Genomic DNA, 22,858 nt, shown 5'->3' with positions numbered 1-22,858 from the left:
TGATAAATACTCTGAGATGCTGTTTTCAATATTTTTTTCAGAGCTGGGCAGGGTAGTACACACCAGCTACTCAGGAGGATTATAAATCTGATTATAAATCTGCCATTATAACTCAACGGCAGAACACTTCTGGGTTCAATCCCTAATAGCATACACACACACAAAAAAAAACCTGTATAAAATTATAAATTGGATATGATAAAGTATTCATTTTCCAAAATTTTTATTTTAAATACTTATAAATTGATGGAAAAGTTGAATGGATAGTAAACATTCCCACGTCTTTCACCATATTTAACAGTTCATTTGCTAACTTTAATAAAATCTCAACCAGTCCCTGTCTCAAAAATAAAATAAAAAGGTCTGGAGATACAGTTCAATGGCACAACACTTGCCTTAGCATGTGTGAGGCCCTGGGTTCAATTCCCAGTACCACCAACACTAAAAAAAAAAAAAAAAAAAAAAAAAAAAGCTTTGTTTGCCAACCTGCAGTAATAAAGGTAGAATAAATTCCTTTACATAAATATATTTTCCTAAAAATCTAATTACATTTCATGAAAATGGATAAACATCTATCAGCTATCTTAAGAATGTACTGGTGATGTTAGACCTTAATTCAACTAATCTGTCATAATATTTGACTTAATTAATATTTACTAAAAACTTAAAATTACCTTCATTAAAAATCCAACTGTCATCTTTCCTAATGTACACATCAATAAAACCAAACTAATGACATTATAAAAATTACAGAAAACTAAATCAGTTGAAAAATCTATCACTTGTACAAGAATATGCAAACTAATCATTTCTAATAGGAGACAAACATTCTAGAGATACTTCCTTCAAAGACCAGGTGAGGGACAGTGTTGCTACAAGTCCGTAGGTGGGTAAACAGTTGGGGAAGAAAGTGTTAGCTAGGAAGCATTCATTTACGTTCTCATCTCTATATGATGAGAGGGAGGTAGTTAATTACTATCCTGTACTGGTTTTAAATCAGTGAGTCACATGCCTAAGGGAGGGGTCTATACACAGGATGAGCATCAACTAGGGCAATCAAGGAAAATTTCAAAAGAAAGCAACAGGTCTGAAAGAGTTTCAGACAATCAGGCGCTGGAGTCTAGCTCAGTAGTAGAGCACTTTCCTCGTACCTTTGAGACACTGGGTTCAATCCTCAGCTACCACATAAAAACAAATAAGTAAAATAAAATTACTGCGTCCATCTACAACTAAAAAAAAAAAAAAGAGTTTCAGACAATCAGATGCAGTATAATGCACATAATGCATATAACCCAACTGCCTAAGGACTACCCACCTTCTTACAAACACATACCACATACCTCTGGAACTAAGTCTGGGAGTTTGAATTTCAGAGAACAACTATTATTGACAGGAATGAGACTGAAAGAAAAATATTTACACACACACACACACACACACACACCTACCTACCTTACTTGCTCATACTTCCTGGGGTACTGTAGTTAATTTTAAAACATTTAAGATATAGTTTCCTGTCTCAAGCAACATTTAATTAACATGTCAAGTCAAAAATACACTAAAATGGAAATAATGGTGCCAAATTATAATACAAATGCTGTCACACTACTACACATGACAATTATGTGACTCCACGGGTGGAAAGATCACTGCAGCTGAGTCCAGAGAAGTAATTTAAGGTGGCCTTCCAAGGACTGGCAGGATTTGACAGCATTCAAGGAAGGAATAGTTCAGGTTTAAATAAACATTCCAAGAGGCCCAAGAAGTGTGCCCTGTGACTAGCCCTGGCCCCACCCAGAGTCCTCATTTTAGGCTGATAGAGCAGACCCATCAAGGTGTGATCTGATCTGGATGGAAAACAAAACCACCCTGAGGTCCATGATCAGAGCAGACATCACCACTCAGTTTAGTTCTTCCAAGCAAGCACTAAAGACCTCACAGTCCTTTTCAATATAGATCCTCTAGCAGCCAAGATATTAAGATGCCTAAAAACCCATGAACTGTTCTTTTAGGAAGGAGTCAGTAATGATAAAAGCACAGGGATAACAGCACGGGCTCTGTACCCAGACTGAGAGCTAGAATCCTGGTTAGAATCCTTCTACTACTTACCTGTTGTAAATCCTTTGACCAAGTTGTTTAACCTCCTCTAATTCCCATTAAATGGGAATAATAACTGAACATATCTGAAATATGAGGATCAAAGGAGTTAATAAAGGTTTAACATTTAGAATAGAGCCAGGCAAACAGCAAACACTTTCTAAGAGTAAACTACTAATACTGTTATCAGAAAACATTCAGAAACACTGACAGAAACACCACTCAGGATTTAATAACAACATCCACTAGCACCAAACACTTGCTAGATGATTTAAGAACAAAAGTATGACACCAATAATACCTTTATTGAGCTCCATTTATTGAATACTATGTGTCAATTATGTGCTAAATTTTATATATTTATTATCTTGTTTAACCCTTAAAATACGCCTATGAGACAAGCACCACTACTAATTCAATACTACAGATAAGAAAACAGGCTCAGGATGATTAAGTAACCCACCCAAAGTCACACAGATATTAAGGAAGACCTGGGATTCCAACCTATCAGTAAGACTCCAGACACTGAACTTTTAATCCAAATGTCATACTTTCTCTTCCCAAATCCTGTACGAACTATCTACAATATAAAAAATTGAAAATAGAAAATACCATTTAAAAATAAAAAAGTTATAAAGGAGTGATAGTGAAAGGGTATAGGGTTTCATTTGGAGGTGATGAAATGTTCCAATATTGATTGTACTGATGGTTGTACCTATCTACAGATATACCAAAACCCCCTGAAGTGTGTCCTTTAAATGGGTGAATCATGTTATGCAAATTATCTCAGTAAAGCTGTCTTTAAAAATCCAACCCCCCCCAAAAAAATAGTAAATCAGACTACAATTAAAAATTTTATCCACATACAACCTGGCATCCAAATAAAGTAGGAGATTCAAATTCATTTAGGATAAAATATGAGAAATTTCAAAACAGAAAGACTCAGAACCTATTTCTACATATCTTTGTGCACATCTTTACAGGCTCTAATTCTCTTTCTTTCTGAAGCCAAACCTGAATGAAATGCATATCAAGAAATATTTGTGGTTGCTGGGCGCAGTGGCGTACATCTGTCATCCCAGCAGCTCGGGAGGCTAAGACAGGAGGATCTCGAATTCAAAGCCAGCCTCAGCAACTTAGTGAGGTGCTAAGCAACTCAGTGAAACCCTGTCTCTAAATAAAATACAAAACAGGGCTAGGGATGTGGCTCAGTGGTTGAGTGCCCTGAGTTTAATTCCCAGTACAAAAAAAAAAAAAAAAAAAAAAAAAGAAAGAAAGAAATATTTGTGGCTAATTATAATGTCACTGATCCCTTTATAACTAAGTACAATATTTTGGCAAAAGCAGAAAAATTATACATTTATCATAGTGTTGCTCACTTTAAGCAAGAGAAGCAGTATAAAAGGCAATAGCATGAAGGTTTCTTGAGAAATGTAAGGAAGCTAATGGTCTCTTGTACAGTCCCATGAGGTTAAATGAGCATAACCTCTCTAGAGGGTAATTTAGCAAGATGTATCATATACTCACTAGTCCAATAATTTTACTAATAAAAATCTACACTTTGGGCTTAGGTTGTGGCTCAGCGGTGGAGCACTCACCTAGCACGTGCAGGCCCTGGGTTCGATCCTCAGCACCACATAAAAATAAATAAAGATATTGAGTCTAACTACAACTAAAAAATAAATATTTTTAAAAAATCTACACTTAAGGGGCTGGGGATGGGGCTCAGCAGTAATGCACTTGCCTGGCATGTGTGAAGCACTGGGTTTGATTTTCAGCACTGCATATAAGTAAATAAAATAAAGGTCTATCAACAACTAAAACAATATGTTGAAAAAAACCTACACTTAAAAAATAATGATGTGCACCCACTACCTGGATGGTCTCACAACCTTATTAATGACAACAAAAACATGCAAAAAGAAGTAATTTAAATAAATTATAGTACAGTCACATAATACTGTAACAACAGCTAGTAGTTATTAATTGTCAAGAATCATTTTTAATATATTTTCTTATTTGCCACATAAAGGAATCCTAGGAGTTAGATAAAAATGTTTTCTTTGTTTTCAAGACCAAGACATTAAAATCCATAGTAGTAACTGGTCCCATGTCACACAGGTAGGGAGTAATTGAAGCCAATATGTTAAAGCGGACAATCTCAACACTACCAATTTATGTGGTTACTGTTATACTGCAGAAGAATGAGTGATTGGAAATATATTCACAATGTATTAAAACAGAAAAAGATCAGATAACAAAAAAATAAGCAAAGTGTGATTTTTTAACTTAATGCATTAAAGAGAGAGAGATGCAAATTATATACTCCTAAGTTTAATAATGAATATTTTGGGCATTACAGTTGAAAATTTTCTTTTTATACTTCATTGTATTTTTCAAATTTTCTATTACAAGGTAAATTTTTTTTAAAGTGAGGTTTTTAAAAAATTAAGTGAGTAAAAGGTAATAATGCAAAAGAGGTAAAAATAAAAGCCATGGAGAACTAAGTCCCCACAATTTAAAAACAAGTGATGCAAAAAATGGCAATGGCAAGAAAGAAGCAAATAACAAGTAACTGGAGCTATAAAGGTATACATGACCATTTTGAGAAGTCTGGAGGTGAAAAGGAAAATGGTATATAGCCTCAAGGCAGTAACAGAGAAGGGAAGGTTTTGCTAATTTATACTATTTTTTATTTGTTCTAATTAGTCATACATGACAGTAGACTGCATTTTGACACATTATACATAAATGGAGTATAACTTTACAATTTGTCTGGTTTTACGTGATGTAGAGTTACACAAGTCATGTAATTATACACGCACATAGGGTAATAATGTCCAATTCATTTTACCATCATTTCTACCCTCATAGCCCCTTCCCTCCCTTTACTACCCTCTGTTTAGTCCAAAACACCACTATTCTGCCCACCCCTCATTGTGAATTAGCATCCACATATCAGAGTAAACATTCAGTCTTTGGTTCTTTGGGATTGGCTTATTTCACTTAGCATGATATTCTCCAGTTCCATCTATTCAGTGGCAAATGCCATAATTTCATTCTTCTTTAAGGCTGAGTAATATTCCATTGTGTTATATACTAGAGTTTCTTTATCCATTCATCTGTTGAAGGGCACTGCCATTGGTTCCGTAGCTTAGCTACTGTGAATTGAGCAGTTATAAACATTGATGTGGCTGTGTCAATGTAGTATGCCAATTTTAAGTCCTTTGAGTATAAACTAAGGAGTAGGATAACTGGGTAAAATGGTGGTTCCATTCCAGGTTTTCTGAGGAATCTTCATATTGTTTTCCAGAGTGACTGCACCAATTTGTAGTCCCACCAGCAATGTATGAGTGTGCCTTTTTCCCCACATCCTCACCAACATTTATTGTTGCTTATATTCTTGATGATTGACATTCTAACTGGAGTGAGATGAAATCTCAGTGTAGTTTTGATCTGCATTTCTCTAATTGCTAGAGATATACTAAATTTAAAGAAAATTTCACCAGGTTTGCCAACAAACTGAAAATAGCCAAGGAAGGAGAGAGGGGCAATGAAAAGAAAGTCTCACGATAAGAATCTAGCCTTAGAAAAAAGGAAGAAACGTGTTAAAAAAGAAGAAAAGGGCTCAAAAAGATATTTGGGATTAGGGGTGTGGTTCAGTGGCAGAGTGCTTGTCTACCATGCACAGAGTCCTGGAGGTTTGATTCCCAGCAGCACAAAAAGAAAAAAAGAGATCTTTGAAGTGGATGAACAAGAAGAAACTGAACATCTTAATTTAAGAAGTAGAAAGTGAAGTCATTTTCCAAAATCAAAGGGGTGGAGAAGAGGTGCAGGGTGAGAAGCAGAGAGGAGTAGGAACAGTGCTGAACAGCAACTGGAGAAATCATCTGCCTATACATCACATGATCAACTTTCCTCTGAACAATTTATATACAAACCTAAGTGGCTAAGGCTGATCTCAAACTTGTGATCCTCCTGCATCAGCCTCTCAAATTGCTGGGATTACAGGTATGTACTGGAGGAAGCTGGAGAAATCATTTCTTCTCCATAGCCAGCATGCACATAACCTGCACTACTCAGAAACCCAGAGAATCCCCGGTATGTCTGGAGTTGTTACCCTACTGGTGATCTCAACAATCACTGTAATAATGTAAGAAGGTAATATATATTGCCATTATTTTTAGGAGGTAAGATGAGTGGCCAAGGAAGCCACACAGTTCAAGCATACATGTCTACTTTGGTGGAAAGAAGGCAGTTTTCCAGGAAAACTCAGATTTGCAAAGATCTTAACTTTTTTAAAAAATTGAAAAGTTGGGCTGAGATTGTGGCTCAGCAGTGGAGAGCTCGCCTCGCATGGGCAACCCTCCAGGTTGGATCCTCAGCACCACATAAATAAAGGCATTGTGTTGTGTCCACCTACACCTAGAAAATAAATATTTTTTTAAAAATTGAAGTTTCTCAATATAAGCAAACTGTCACAAAACATGGTATTCTTAATATATAAGAAATCTTTAAAGATACAAGTGTTCCTTCCTCTTCTTTGGAAAGTTTAAGGAAGACCTGTGTTAGTTCTTTAAATGTTTAATAGAATTCACAGTGAAGCCATTAGGTCCAGGATTTCTCTTTTTGGGGAGGTTTCTGTTTTGTTGTGTTTTGTTTTGGTACTAAGGATCAAATCCGGGGCACTTAGCCACTGAACCCCATCCCCATCCTTTTTATTTTTAAACAGATTCTTGCTAAGTTGCTTAGGGCCTTGCTAAAAGTGGCTGAGGCTGATCTCAAACTTGTGATCCTCCTGAGTCAGCCTCTCAAATTGCTGGGTACAGGTATGTACCACTTCACCTGACTATTGAAAGACTTTTTTGTGTTACAGATCTATTCAGTGTTATAGATCTATTCAGATTTTTTCATTTCTTCATGTTTTAGTCTTGGTAGCTTTTCTGTCCATCATCTAGTAATCCAATTTGCTGGAGTACAATTATTCCTAGAACTCTTATTTGTACACTGGGGTTCATAGCAGCATTATTCACAATCGCTAAAATGTGGAAGTAACACAAGTGTTCATCAATGAATGAATCCATAATCAAAATGTCTTATATATATAGTCATTTACGGCCTAATGATATTTTGGTTAAAACTGGACACATTTCAACAGTGATCACATAAGTTTATAATGAATCTGAAAAATTCCTATTGCCTAAGATGTTGTAACAGTGCAATACATTACTCAAGTTGTGTTAGTGTTTCTTAACTGTGACCAAAATATCTGACCAGAAAGACTTAGAGAAGGAAAAGTATACTTTGAGGTTTCAGAGGTTCGGTCTATGGTTGGCCAACTCAATAGCTCTGAACCCCAGGTAAAGCAGAACATCATAGCAAAAGGGCATAATGAAGGAAAGCTGCTCAGTTCTTAGCAGCCCGAAAACAGACAGAGATAGACAAACTGAGAGAGTGAGAGAGAGAGAAAGAAGGAGAGAGAGGGGGAAGGAGACAGAGTGATCAAGGAGCAAGGAATATGGTATATAATCCTCAAGGGCACATCATATAATTCCCAGTGACCTACTTCTTCCAGCCATGCCCCACTGCCTACAGTGACCTACAGTTAACCACTCAGTAATCTACTCAAATTAATTGATAAAAGACCTCCACTGATGAGGTCACAGGTCTCATAATCTAATCATTTCACAAGTGAACATTCCTGCATTGTCTAACATGTACTTTTTTCTCCATGGACACCTCAAATCCAAACCATAACACATGTGTTTGTGATGATGCTGGTATAAACAAACCTATTATACTTTCAGTCATATGAAAAGTACAGCACATACAATTATATATAGTACATAATATTCAATAATGATAATAAACCACTATATTAGTGGCTTATGTATAAACTATACTTTCAATTGTTATTTCAGAAAGTACTTATAAAAAGGTAAAGCAGTATGCTGTGTTACATCAGTAGCAGCTTCATACACTTTGTGTTTACTGCTTCTCAAGTGCATCAAGAGGCCAAATCAAGTGACTGATCTGTGCCTTCTACGTTTGCGTAAGTACACTCCATTGAGTATACAAGGGCAAAATCACCCGACAACAAATTTCTCAGAACATCATTCTCATTAGCATGCCTGAACATACAAAGTAATACGATTCAGTCTTTGAAAGTAGGAGATTCTAACATATGCTACCACATGGCGAACCTTCAGGACATTATGCTAAGTGAAATAAGCCAGTCACCAAAAGAAAAACAAGTATGATTCTACTAACATGAGGTATTTAAAGATGGAGGTTGGTTGCCAAAGCTGGGGAAAGGGGTAATTATTTTTTTTTTTAAAGAGAGAGATAATTTTTTAAATATTTATTTTTTAGTTATCGGCAGACACAACATCTTTGTTTGTGTGTGGTGCTGAGGATCGAACCCGGGCCGCACGCATGCCAGGCGAGTGCACTACCCCTTGAGCCACATCCCCAGCCCCAAGGGGTAATTATTGTTTAATGAGTTTAATTTCCATTTTACAAAAGGAAAAGAATTCTGAGATGAATGGTGATGGTTATAGAACATTATGAATATTTTAATACACTGAACTGTACACTTAAAAATGGTTAAGAACATAAATTTTATGTATGTATATATTTTACCACATTGAAAAAACTGGGGGGAAAAAAGATGGAATATAGATGTTGGGGGAGAGCTTAATCACAAAGATGATATGCTAATTTTCTCCTATTTGTACTGTTGTTTTTTTTATACTTTTATTTTTTTTATTATTCGTTGTTCAAAACATTACAAAGCTCTTGACATATCATATTTCATACATTTGATGTACTGTTGTTATTTGCTTTATCTTAATACACAAATGGACTCACTGCTACAGTTATTATTCTCTTTCCCTTTACCATTTCATGAAGTTCATGAACCCCGACTACATATTCTCTGGTTGTAGCTGGGGCTTGTAAGTTGGTGGGCTTCACTTTAAGATAGTTGGTCAGTCACCTGCCTGTACTAATATGAAGACTCTGTTGATCTCTTCCCTGGAGCCATTCAATTTCTTAGAAGACTCCTCCAATCTCCTAGATGGAGCATATACCTCCAGTGGTCTGCAAACAAATACAAAGGGATATGGGACAGAAATTAAGAGAAGGGGGTATATCTCCTGAATCAGTGGTAGGCTTTTGCTTAACCTCTGCTTAAAGTGTATTGATTTTCTGTACTCTTTGCAAATCTGGACCACCACTGGCTTGGCTTCTCTAGATAAAGTTACCATTTTCTACCAAGATGAGATGGAGTACTAATTTACTCCAGGTAGGGTTAGTGCTATTTAAAAGAAATGTGTAATTTTTTATTTTCTAGCAATGCAGCCTCAGGAAAAAAAATTAGAGAAAATTGACTTAATGTTTTTATTTAGCCCAGCGGATCTAAGATCATTTCAATATGTAATCAATATGAAAATTATTAAGAAGATATTTTAGTCTTTTTTGCATACTTAATAAGTCTTCTAAATCTGGTATGTACTTTAAACTTACAGCACATCTCAATCAGGCCTGCCCACATTTCAAAGGCTCAATAGACATATGTGGTTGATGGCTATCAGATAGCTGTGTTTATAACTCCAAAATTTCAATGGCTCAACATAAGAAAACTTTGACTCATGTAATATGTACAATGACATCAAGCAGGTCTATTTCCAGTCTGGACCATCTTCCCCTGTATCAAGAAAACAACAACGAGAGAGAGAGAGAGAGAGAGAGAGAGAGAGAGAGAGAGAGAGAGAGAATGAATCTTCATGAACTTTTTACTATGCCAACCCAGAAGTAACACAATTTTCCCTCAAAATCCAGTACCCAGAATCAGTCACATGATCCTATCTAACTTGAAGGGGTAAAGAAATTAAATGTTCCCTCAGGCTTAGTATGAAAGGAAAATAACGTGAATGAGAACTAGAAAGCCATTACCCCAAAGAGGCACTTGGCTGAATGGACAGCATGCAGTAAAGGGGCTAATAAGTCCAGGGTATGACTGTTTCTTATACAGATTTTTAAGTCAGTTTTTAGGCTGAACTGTTATCTCCAATTTTAAAGAAAAGTCATACCTGCAATTTTGGGGCCTTGAAAGGGTAAGGACTACTTTGCCTCTTGCATGTCCTTATACCAGCAAAACAGCAAAGAAGTATTCACTGGAATATTCAATGAGTAAATGTGAAAATGCAGATGAAACTGAGAATAGGAAAATTGATCAATTCAGTTGAAGATGATAGCAAATGGCCCTGTAAGGGCATAAGGTTTAAAGTGGATGCAGCAGTCAAGCCCTTTTGAACTTCAAAAATGACCAACAAGACCTCCTTTGTAGGACAAAGTCTTGCACTGAAGGAAAACAAATTTGAGCAGGAAAGGTGCAACAGAAACAAAGAATAGACGAGGCCCACATAAAAGTGATGCGCAGTTAACAGAACCGGGAGATCTGGAAAGGCAACCTACCACCTTTTTACTATCACCCCAAATAATTCTGTGAAGTTAGAAATGCTGCCCTGCATCACATCTTCTCCAAAAATTTCAGAAAAAATTATTTTCAATAAAAATGACCCATGAAATTTTTCATATCCACACTTATTATAAGAAGGGAGGCAGGGTAGACGAGGGAGAAAATGACATCTCTACAGACAACTGAAAGGCAGACACACGAAATAGTTAAGAACTATAACCTACTATCCCCAAACAAAAAACATTAAGATTATATAAACATGAAAACAACATTAGAAATAGAGAAACTCAGAAATATGAGAATATAATTCATATTTATAATACTGAATTGCATATACTGGGGGAAAAAAATAAAATCAACTGAAGTTTCCACTTTAGGAAACTAGAAATGAAGAGCAAATTAAATCCAAAGTAAACAGTAGAAAGCAAATAATAAAAATCAGAAATTAATGCTAATGAAAACAGGAATAGAGAAAATGAACAAAACCAAAAGCTGATTCTCTGAAAAGATCAATAAAATTGATAAGCCTTTAGCTAGGATAACTAAGGGAGGAAATGATGGCACAAACTACAAATATCGAAATGAAAGGAGACAGAACCACAGATTCTCTCTAAACGTACATTACTATAAAGATGATAAAGGAATACAGGCTGAGCATCTGGCAAATGAAGGATTCATAGTGTAAGCAAGTTAAAAATATCATGTAAAGGGCTGGGATTGTGGCTCAGCAGTAGAGTGCTCGCCTAGCACAGGAGGTACCCGGGTTCGATCCTCAGCACTACATCTACACCTAAAAAATAAATATTAAAAAAAAAAAGAATATAAGTTTCTTTAAAAAAAAATATCATGTAAAACTATCTTCAGGCTATGCAAGTAAAGTTTATAAGAAACTAATGATTTTCTGTTTAGGCTTGAGTCCTATCCCCAAGATCTCTTATTATATATAAGCAAATATTCCAATAACCAAAATACTTGTGGTCCTAAATATTTTGGATAAAAGATACTTAACTTTTAAACAACTCTACACCCAGAAATTTAATAACAGATCAATATGATGACTTGGAGCACTTCTATGGAAGACATAATTTGGCAAAACTCACACAAGACATACACAATCTGAACAGCCCTATCTATTAAAGAAATTAAAATAGGGATGGGGTTGTGGCTCAATGGTAGAGCGCTTGCCTAGTATGTGTGAGGCACTGGGTTCAATTCCCAGAACCACATTAAAAAACAAATAAAGATATTGTGTCCATCTACAACTAACAATATTTAAAAAATAAAGAAAGAAATTGGAATAATAATCTTCCAAAATAGAAATCGTTATGCCCAAAAGGCTCACTGGTGAATTCTACCAAATATTTAAGGAAGAAATTATACCAATTCTCTGTAAGTTCTTTTCAAGAGATAGAAACAGAGGGAATGCTTCCTAATTGACTCCATAAGGCCAGCATTATACTAATACTAAAACCAGACCAAGATGTTACAAAAAAAGAAAAGAGACCAATGATTCTCATGAAGACAAATGCAAAAATCCTCAATAAAACAGCAAATCAAATTCAACAACCTATAAAAAGAATTTTATACAAGTAGAATGTATACCCATTATTTCAAGGATAACTCAACATTCAAAAATCAATCCGTGTGCTGGGCATGGTGATGCACACCTTTAATCCCACAATTTGGAAAGCTGAGGCCAGAGATCTCAAGTTAGAGGCCAGCCTCAGCAATTTAGCAAGACCTAAGTAACTTAGCAAAACCCAACTCAAAATAAAAAATACAAAGGGCTGGGGATGTAGCTCAGTGGTAAAGCACCTGTGGGTTCAATTCCTAATGCCAAACAACAACAACAAACAAACAAACAAAAAAAAAAACTAGTTAATGAAATCAACCATATCAACCAATTAAAGAAGCAAAGCAGGGGCTGGTGTTGTGGCTCAGTGGTAGAGTGCTCACCTAGCACGCATGAGGCACTGGGTTCGATCCTCAGCACCACATAAAAATAAAGATACTGTGTCCACCTAAAACTAAAATGATAAATATTTAAAAAAAAAAAAAAAGAAGCAAAGCAACACAATCATTTCAACAGATGCAGAAAAAGCATCTGACAAGCCAGGCACAGTGGGGCACATCTATAGTACCAGCTATCTAAAAGATTGAGGCAGGAGGATTACTTGAACCCAGGAGTTCAAGACCAGCCTGAGGAACACAGTAAGACCGTGCCAAAGAGAAAGAGAAAGAAAAAAAAGAAAAAGCATTTGACAAAATCCAACTCTCATTCATTAACTCTCAGAAAACACTGGGTATGGTGGCACATGACTATAATCCCAACAACTAGGGAAGCTGAGGGAGAAGGATTATAAATTCTAGGCCAGCCAGAACAATTTAGGGAGATCCTGTCTCAAAACAAAAAATCAAAAGGGCTGGGAATATAGCTCACTGGTAGAGTTCCCCTAGATTAAATCCCCAGTACAAAACAAACAAAAAACCTCTCAGAAAACCAGCAACAGAGGGGAACTTCCTTAAATGGACAAACAGCTACAAAACCTATATCTTAACATTCTTAATGGTGAGAAATTTAAAAAAGCTTTATAATGAGATCAGGAACAAGGCAAAGATGTCACCTTTTACCAATCCTTTTCAACATCATACTGCAAGTTCTAGTTAATGTAAAAAAAGCCAAGAAAAGGAAATAAAAATTATACAGATTGGAAATGTACAATTCATGAAATACTTAATGTTAGACTTCATTAAAATTATAAAATTTCTGGTCCATAAAAGACACTGTCAAGAGAATAAGAAGACAAGCCACAGACTAGGAAAAATTATCTGTATTAAGACACCACAGATAAAGGACTATTATCCAAAATATCAAGAGAATTTTTAAAACTTAATAAGAAAACAAACACCACAATTAAAAGCTGGGGCTGGCTGTTCAAATATTTTAAAAAAACAAAACTTGGGGCTGGGGCTGGGGTTATGGCTCAGTGGTAGAGCTCTTGCCTGGCATGTGTGAGGCACTGGGTTCGATTCTCAGCATCACATGTAAATAAATCAATAAAATAAAGGTTCATTAACATCTTAAAAGAAAAAAAAAAACTGGGGCTGTGCAAGATGACACAACCCTACAATCCCAGCAACTTGAAAGGTTGAGATAGGAGGACCACAAGTTCAAAGCCAGCCTCAGCAACTTAGCAAGGCCCTGAGCAACTTAGTGAGACCCAGCTCAAAATCATATAAATAAAAAAGGGCTGGGGATGTAGCTTAGCGGTTAAGTGCCCCTTGGTTCAATCCCCAATACCAAAAAAAAAGCAGGGGATACCAAAGTCTTAACAGACACCTCACCAAAGAAGACATACAGATGGCAAATAAGCATATGAAAAGAAGCTCCATATATCACCTGTCACGAGGGAAATGTCAACCAAAAACAGATACCACTACACACGCAATGGAACAACCAAAATCCAGAACAATGACAACATCAAAAGCTGGCAAGGATATGGAACAAAAGGAGCTCTCATTCACTGCTGGTAGAAATGCAAAATGTTACATGCTTTTTGGAAGATAGTTTTGACAGTTTCTTAAAATGCTAAGCATGCTCTTGCTATCTGATCCAGCAACTGCATTCCTTGGTGTCTAACATAATGGAGCTGAAAGCTTATATCTATGTAAAAACCTGTACACAGAAATTTATTGCTGTTTTATTCATAATTTTCCAAACTTGGATGTAACGATGAAGTCCTTCATTAGGTAAATGGATAAACTGTGATATATCCAGACAATGAAATACTACTCAGCACTGAAAATAAATGCCACAAAAAGACACCGGAGGAAACTTAAATGTGTATTTCTACATTAAAGAATCCAATGGAGTTGTGATTGCAATCGTGACCTTTTGGAAATATTAAAACTATGGAGAAGTTAAAAAGGATCAATGGTTTCCAGGGGTGAAGAGAAGAAGGGAGAATAAACATAGCAGAGAATTTTTAGGGTAGTTGAAATTAGGCTGTATAGTACTACAATGGAGGACATGTCATTTTACATTTGTCAAGACATGTAAGTTATACTCTCAAGAATGAACTGTAATTTAAACTATAGACATTGCATAGTAATGATGTGTCAATGTAGGCTCATCAACTGTAGCAAATGAGACATTCTGGTGTGAGATACTAATAATAGGGCAGTGGTGGCTTATGCATATGTGAGTACAAGTATGTGGAAACTTTGTATTGTTCAATTTTGCTTTTGAACCCAAAACTACTCTAAAAATTAAATTTCTAAAGTGTGTGTGTGTGTGTATATATATATACACACACACACACATATATATATACATATATGCGCATATATTAAATATGCATTCTACTATATATATATTTCAATGATGCATTTTTATATTTTATTGACTCCAAATGATTCATCAAACCTACTGTGAAATCAGTATGCCTCTTAAAAGCAGCATATCACTGTTTAACTGGCATCACTTTTTTGGGACACAGAATATTGATATTTCTATACCTGTTAATTACACAGTTAAATGCATTTTAGGATTGAAGAAATACATTCTTGAGCATACAGCTTAACTTCAGAAACCTTGGTGAGTTTGCCAGTACTAACAGCCAAATTTTTCTTATACACAAACTTTTAACAGACATAATAAATGAAGAAAAAATGTTAAATATGTGAATCTGAATGGAGAATTCGGGAGTCCACAATGCTATTCCTATCTCTTTCCTAAATATAAAATTATTTCAAAATAACAAGTAAAAACAAAAGCATAAATAATCAGAATCATATGTTGAAGTCCTAACCTTTTTGACCTTATATGGAAATAGGTAATCAAGAGTTTCAAGTTAAAATGAGGTTATTAAGAGTGGACCCTGGTCCAATGACTGGTATCCTAATTTTAAAAAAAGACATTTAAACACAGACTTATAAAGAGAGACAGATTCTAAAACTCAAGAAATGCCTGAGATTACTAGAAGTTAGGAAAGAGGCCAGGAACAGATCCATGCACAGTTCTACTGCCACTTTGATTTTGGATGGCTAGTCTCTCCAACAGTAAGGTAATGAAGTTCTACTATTCTCAGTCAAAACAGACAAAGGAACATATTAGAGAGTTAAAGATAAAAAAAGATCTTTATGCTAAAGTAAATTTAAAACTGTTTACAGATCTGAGATATACTTTTACTAAATAAAGATGATTTAAAAACCAAATATGCAGGGCAAGATGGCACATGCCTGTAATCCCAGTGGCTCAGAAGACTAAGGCTGGAGGACCACAATTCAAAGCCAGCTTCAGCAAAAACAGGGCACGAAGCAACTCGGTGAGATTCTGTCTCTAAATAAAATACAAAATAGGGCTGGGGATGTAGCTCAATGGTTGGTTGAGTGCCTTTTAGTTCAGTCCCCATGCCCAAAATAAATAAATAAGTAAAAAATACACAAATACTTAGTTTGTTATTCACTTATCTTCACAAAATGATTGAAGAAACCAAACCTTGCACTATAATGAAAGCTACATGGTATTTAAAACTAACCAAACTCAAATGAATTATCTTTACAATAAGTAAATTTTGTATAAATTAAATCCAACTGCAAACAGATACTAAAGAATAGAATACATTGAATGGTTTCATGTACAATTGATAAATTGCCTGTGTATTAACAAAAACTGATTACAAAATATAATGGAAAAATGATCTCCCTTATAATAGCTTCCCAAAACATGTAAGAAAAACTATAAAACTATTTAAAGTCAAAAAGACTTATGAAGCCAGGCACAGTGGATCACACCGGTAATCCCAGCAACTCGGGAGGCTGAGTCAGGAGGATCTCGAGTCAAAGCCAGCCTCAGCAGATTAACGAGGCACTTAGCAACTCAGAGAGAACTCGTCTCTAAATAAAAAATAAAAAAAGGACTGGGGATGTGTCCCAATGTTTAAGAACCCCTGGGTTCAATCCCCAGTATCAAGAAGAAAAATTAATGAAAGGAGGCATGCCATTTTATTAATTAGAAAATTATATTCTATGAAAAGGGCAGTTCTGTCTAAACCAATATAGAAATGTTAACATTTTTGAATGGAATCAAACCCAAAGAATGCTATAAAGACATCTGAAAAAACAAAGTAAAATATCCTCAATCTTTGAAAAGGTAACAAATATTTTTACCTTACCAAATAATAAAATGTACTGAAAGATTACTAATATAGTGATTCCACAGTCAAGAAACCAAAAGTAAATCTACATATATGGAAGAATATAATAAAAGCAACATTTTAGATCAATACAATGTATTGATTTTTTAATATTTATTTTTTAGGTGTAGATTAACACAACACAATGCCTTTATTTTTATCTGGTGCTGAGGATCGAACCCAGGTCCTGCCCGTGCTAGGCGAGCACTCTACCACTGAGCCACAATCCCAGCCCCATGATATTGAGAGAAATATTCTAACCACTTGGGGGAAAAAAATGGATCCTTACCTCATGCAACAAAATTAATTCCAGATAGACGGTTTGAATGTAAAAATCTAAGATTATATAAGACCTTGAAAACACTATTGCAATGGGGAAGAAATTTTTAAGTTTGAGATCAAAAGCAGAAACAAAAAAGAAAAAGGCTGATATAAATTGTTATTAAAGTTAACAATGCATAATAAATTTTTGTTTTAATGTAGCAATCTTAATAAGCCAGGGACATGTCCTGCTTTAAAGTTGTGGCTAGGGTAGTTACTGTGAGAATATTTTATTCTACTCAAATGACTTCATTTTGAAAAGAATAATTTTCAACTCTGATTTGACAACTGAGTTCTTATAATAACTAGTAATACAAGTACTTTTCCCCCCCTCACAATTCTGTGACTGCTAGCTTTAGTTGGAATGAAAAAACTCATCTAAATCCAGGTAACTTCTGACTAGCTGATATTCAAATATTAAAATGTGGGGCTGGGGTTGTGGCTCAGCGGTAGAGTACTCATCTAGCACGTTCCAGGTCCTGAGTTCAATCCTTAGCACCACATAAAAATAAATAAAATAAAGGTATTGTGTCCAACTTCAACTAAAAAATAAATATTTTTAAAAAATATTAAAATGCATATTTTTTAATTAATTAAAACTAATATTCTAGGTTAAAGAATGAGAAGCACCTGCAAGAATTTCTTTTTTCCTGTTTCTCTTTCAAGCTTGAACCACTGAATCTGAACACTACTTGAAACTAGACAGGTTCAATCACATGTTGTAACCACAATTTTCCTCTAGAGAGGGAAAAAAAAAAAAACACTGTTTATTTAAATGTGATAATTCATGTCAAATTCCTAGTATCTTTTCCCTGTCCATCACAGTTATTTAAGCATTTGTATCTGCAACATAGAAGCAAGAATTATTCCAAATGTAATTTAGATTCTTTAACACAGTTATTTTTATTTTCCAAATTCTTTTGTCATTTCATAAATTAGCTCAAAATGCAGGGTGTACGGAATAAGACCTAAATTATGATACTGACTATACACAGGCTTAAAGACTTCAGAATAAGGGTGGAAGCCAGCAAGAGACAGTCCTTAGTCCTGATTTAGATTGTCCCTCACCACTACCTGGACCATAATAAAAGATACAGAAGGCAACAGCATCATGCCACAGTGGCTAAGAGTCTGGTGCAGAGGTGCTAGCTGTGTTAAAAGTTACTGAGAGGCTGAAAGACATAGGACAGAAAATCTGGTACCATGGAGGCAATCAATAACACAAACAAGGCGGGGGGTGGGGGGGACAGGTAGCATATGAAATGGAATAGGAGCTGGGCATGGTGGCACACCTATAATCCCAGTAGCTTGGAAGGCTGAGACAAAAGGATTACAAGTTCAAAGCCATCCAGTTCAAAGCTAGCCACAGCAGTTCTCAGTGAAACCCTGTCTCAAAATTAAAAAAATAAACACAAGCTAGGCTGGAGCTGGGGATATAGCACAGTGGTGGAGCGTTTGCCTAGTAAGTGTGAGGCACTGGGTCTGATTCTCAGCACCACATAAAAATTAAGTAATTAATTAAATGGAGGTGTTGTGTACATTTACAACAATTTTAAGGGCAGGGGGAAGGCTGGGATGTAGCTCTGTGATAAAGTAGCCTGGGTTCAATCCCCTGTACCAAAAAAAAAAAAAAAGGGGGGGGGGAAGAAGAGTGGACGGAGGATTTTAAACAGTCAAAAAAAAAAAAAAGCAAGTTTTGTGGATAGAACATTCCCTTAAACATCTGGGTACCAAGTAAGGAGATAAAGGGTACCAGCTTGTTAAGAAATAGTTTCTTTTCCTTACAATTTCTACGAGATACAAGGCTCAATTAGAGACTTCTGATAGGAATGAACCAATGAATAGACCAAACAAAGGATAGAAATAGTCAAAATTCTCACAGATTTCATGAACAAACTAAATTATACTCTTTTTTTTTCTTTTCTTGAAGCCGCTGGGGTTATAGTCATGTATCACCACACCAAGCAGTGGTACTTCTAAATTTTTAACAGCCACACTGAAAATTATTTAGCATTTTTATATAAGCTGCCCTAGCCCATACACTTATTCCAAGTCTTTCCATATTATACACAATGCAAAGACTCAAAGTGGAGCTAAAAGACCTACCAACAACAATTGCTATTAAACATCTTTTTAAAAGTTAAATACTATATTTTTATATAGGTTTGAGATGGGTAGTAAATTCATTTTTAAATTTACAACTGCTTTTTTTTTTTTTTTTTTTTTTTTGGAGGAGGGGGATACTGAGGATTGAACTCAGGAACACTCAACCACTGAGCCACATCCCCAGCCCCATTTTGTATTTTATTTAAAGACAGGTTCTCACTAAGTTGCTTAGCACCTCGCTTTTGCTGAGGTTGGCTTTGAACTCGAGATTCTACTGTCTCAGCTTCCTGAGCCACTGGGATTACAGGCATGGGCCACCTCACCCAACTACAATTGCTTTTGAAGAAAGACATTTTCTTATACCTAGCAAATTTATGACAATTAACATTTATAAAACACCTACAGTGTGACAGGAACATTGCTAAGTATTTTCAGACTATGGTATTCCATGAAAGTCTAAATTACACTTTGAGAAGTCAATTTTATTATCTCATTTTACAGATGACTTGTAATAGTTCACAAAGTTCAGCTTCTGTTTCTCAGCATTCAGAATCCAGCAGAAATGGTTGTTCAAGCTCGCCTTTTGATAGGTATCATCATAATGAACAATTACAACCACCTTAAATCACAATAGAAGAAAAAGCCCATGGTGTTGCAAAGTAAAGGTTTGGGGGATTTTGTTGTTGTTATGTGTGTGTGGTTTGGGGTTTTTTTTGAGTATATGTGTATGTTTTGTTAGGTTTTTTGTTTTTGTGGTATCAGAGACTAACCACAGGTACTCTACCATCGAGCTATATCTCCAGGGGCACACTACCACCAAGGTACATGTTTGTTTTATGTTTTTATTTTGAGACAGAATCTCGCTAACTTACCCAGGCTCGCCTCAAACTTGCAATCTTCCTGCCTTGACCTCCAGAGACAATAGTGGGATTATAGCATGTACCACCATACCTGGCTAAGTAAAGATATTAAAACCTTAACTTCAGTGGGGCATAGAGGTACACATAATCCTAGTGACTCAAAGGCTGAGGCAGGAGGACTGCAAATTCAAGGACAGCCTGAGCAATTTAATGAGTCTCTCAGCAATTGAGCAAGGCCCTGTCTCAAAATAAAAAGGGCTGAGGATATAGCTCAGTGGTTAAGCACCCGTAGTTCAAGCTCCTCCACCAAAACAAAACAAAACAAAATAAACAAAAAAACTTAACTTTGACTCCTTAAATTCTTATTTCATTAATATTCTCTGTTCATTATATCATTAGTCAGGTATTTTTAAAACAATTAATTCAAGTTAGATCTTCTTGATTAATGTTTCTCTCCAGAGCCTCTAAAAAACTTGCAAAAACCAAAGCTCTTTTATTAATATAATTAAAGAAGACTAAAGAAAAGTACTGCCTGCTGCTGCAAAGCACATATGCTAGACAAGGCAGTGTGCCAGGCCCCTAACATGACAACCCAAGTAAAATTCCCCACTCACATGGAGTTTACAGTTCCTAAGAATGGAAGCAGATCTAAAAGAAATGTGCATGCAAGTTCTAATTAAATTACACTTAAAATAAATGCCACGAAGCAGACTTAAAACAGGGTGCTAGATAGCTTTGACAAATGTGTGTAGGTTTAAGCAAAAAGACATTACTGCACAAAATCTCAATGTAACTGGAAAAGTAGAAAGACCAACTGGGGGTGGGGTTGTAGTTCAGCAGTAAAGCGCATGCCCCAGCACCAATGTATAAACACACAAAGTGCTCTGTTAAAATGAAGTGGTTTCCTTAAAATATTACAGAATCTGAAGTTTACATTAATATCTTATAAACACACACACACACACACACATATATATATACATATTTTTTTGGTACCAGAAATTGAACCCAGAGGCACTTAACTGCTGAGTCACATCCCGAGCCCTTTTCTGTATATTATTTAGAAAGAGGGTCTCGCCGAGTTGCTTAGGGCCTTGCTAAGTTCCTAGGGCTAGCTTTGAATTCACGATCCTCCTGCCTCTACCTCCAGAGCCTCTGGGATTACACGTATGGGCCCCCATGCCTGGCTATAAATACATAATTTTATGCATATATGTCCTAAAGTATGGTTCTATGTGCAGGTCTTCAATTTTGATCTTTTTCTTTTCTTTTTTTTTTTTTTTTTGGCAGACTTAGAGATTGAACCCAGGGCCCAGCATGTGGTTCTCTACCACTGAACTGCATCATTGGCACTTTTCATTTCATTTTTGAGATAGATCTCAAAAAGGCCCCCAATGGCCTCAAACGTGCAATCCTGCATCAACTTTCTTAATAGCTGAAATTAGAGGCATGCACAACCAAGCACCCAGCTCTATTTTGATGTTTTTGAAGCCATTCATTTTTCAATTAAGACACTCACACAAATAATAAACCTCAGTATTTTAAAAAGTAAAACCCTTGTCATGATTTAAGTCCAAAGTTCAATGAACGTTTAAAAAATTAAAGCTTAATTTTTTAAAAAAATCAGCAACACTTATCAAATGTGGACAGAATGACTAAAATGCTCCTTTTACAGATAACATGGAAAAGAATTTTATACTAGTTTTTTTAATTTTTTACACCTTTATTTATTGATTTTTTAATGTGGTGCTGAGGATTCAACCTAGGACCTCGCACATGCTAGCGAGCGCTCTACTGCTGAACCACAACCCCAGCCCCAATACTAGTATTTTTTTAAGTAGGCAGATTGTGGTTTTTTTAAAAGACACAAAAATGCCAGGTTAGGAAGCTACAAAAGCAAATCCTAAAGCAGAATATACCTAGTAAAAAACTGACACCAAAAAAGGAATAATCTTCAAGTTTTAAAAATATGATTCTATAAGAATGATATAAAGCATTCATGATCTTCAATGAAATACAAGATGTCGAGATTCCAACATGGCGGCGGGCCGCAGAGAGATCAAGTCTCTGACCTCTTCAGCTGTGCAGGCATAGGGAGTCGTAAACAAACTAAATCTGTTTGCTCAGGATCACTAGGCAATGCTGAGCTGACGTGGATCTGGGGCGAACAGTCTGGGCCTCTCAGAACACACACTGAGCCCGGATCCGCTGAATTCAAGCTCCCGTTCGCCTGCTTCCCGCAGACAAACAGCTGTGACTCAGCACTAATCCATCCGGCTGAAACAACTGGTCAGCCCTTCTGATCCTACGGAGGAAATGCCTACCGAGCCTTCATAGGTAGTGGCCACAGGTTTGAAACGTGGCTTGGGAGAGACAGTAAGGACCCACCCGTTGCATTGGTCGCCCGGCAAAGGGAAACGAACTGTCGCCATTTGCAAGAGATACCACGATGACAGATAACTGACGTCATCAGACTGCGGCGGAGGAGATAACTTCAATGAAACCTGCGGCTACAGGTGTGTAATTCCCTAGCCTTCCCTCTCCACACATCGGGGAAACCTTAAGGGCCCCTCCCAGCTCTCCCGTGAGCACGATAGCCAGACCGAGGGAATCAGAGGTGACGCGGACCCGCGGCGCGGAACTACCGCTCCCACCAGTGCTGACAGCTGAGGTCTCTTGCACCAGCTACCGGAGGCATGGCTACCGGAGGGCAAGTAAAATTCGCTGAGGATTCTCAGCCCCAAGCTCTACAAACTTAGGGTCTGAGGGAATGGCAAACAGGAAGAGTGTGCCCA

The 22,858-nt window shown here is 36.3% G+C and overlaps 1 protein-coding gene across 12 annotated transcripts in view; it reads right to left on the bottom strand.

Annotated features, from left to right (window-relative positions):
- Nucleotides 1–22,858, bottom strand: part of BMPR1A (bone morphogenetic protein receptor type 1A) — a 133,683-nt gene that overhangs the window by 73,361 nt on the left and 37,464 nt on the right. For 3 of the 12 annotated variants that reach the window (XM_081267921.1, XM_081267922.1, XM_081267920.1), the window contains exons 2-3: nucleotides 10,191–10,274; nucleotides 9,625–9,805 (exon numbers count right to left, since the gene is read on the bottom strand). The exons of 6 other annotated variants lie outside the window; for them this stretch is intronic. The gene's annotated coding sequence lies outside the window, so the exon portion shown is untranslated. The remainder of the gene's footprint in view (nucleotides 1–9,624; nucleotides 9,806–10,190; nucleotides 10,275–22,858) is intronic. 3 more of the 12 variants (XM_081267925.1, XM_081267915.1, XM_081267916.1) reach the window with 1 other exon arrangement.

Source organism: Spermophilus citellus (assembly GCF_964194105.1).
Source record: "Spermophilus citellus genome assembly, chromosome: 15".
NCBI classification, from domain to species: Eukaryota; Metazoa; Chordata; class Mammalia; order Rodentia; family Sciuridae; genus Spermophilus; species Spermophilus citellus.
The sequence above is the reverse complement of the archived record's forward strand: the minus strand, read 5'-3'. Positions and strand labels throughout refer to the sequence as shown.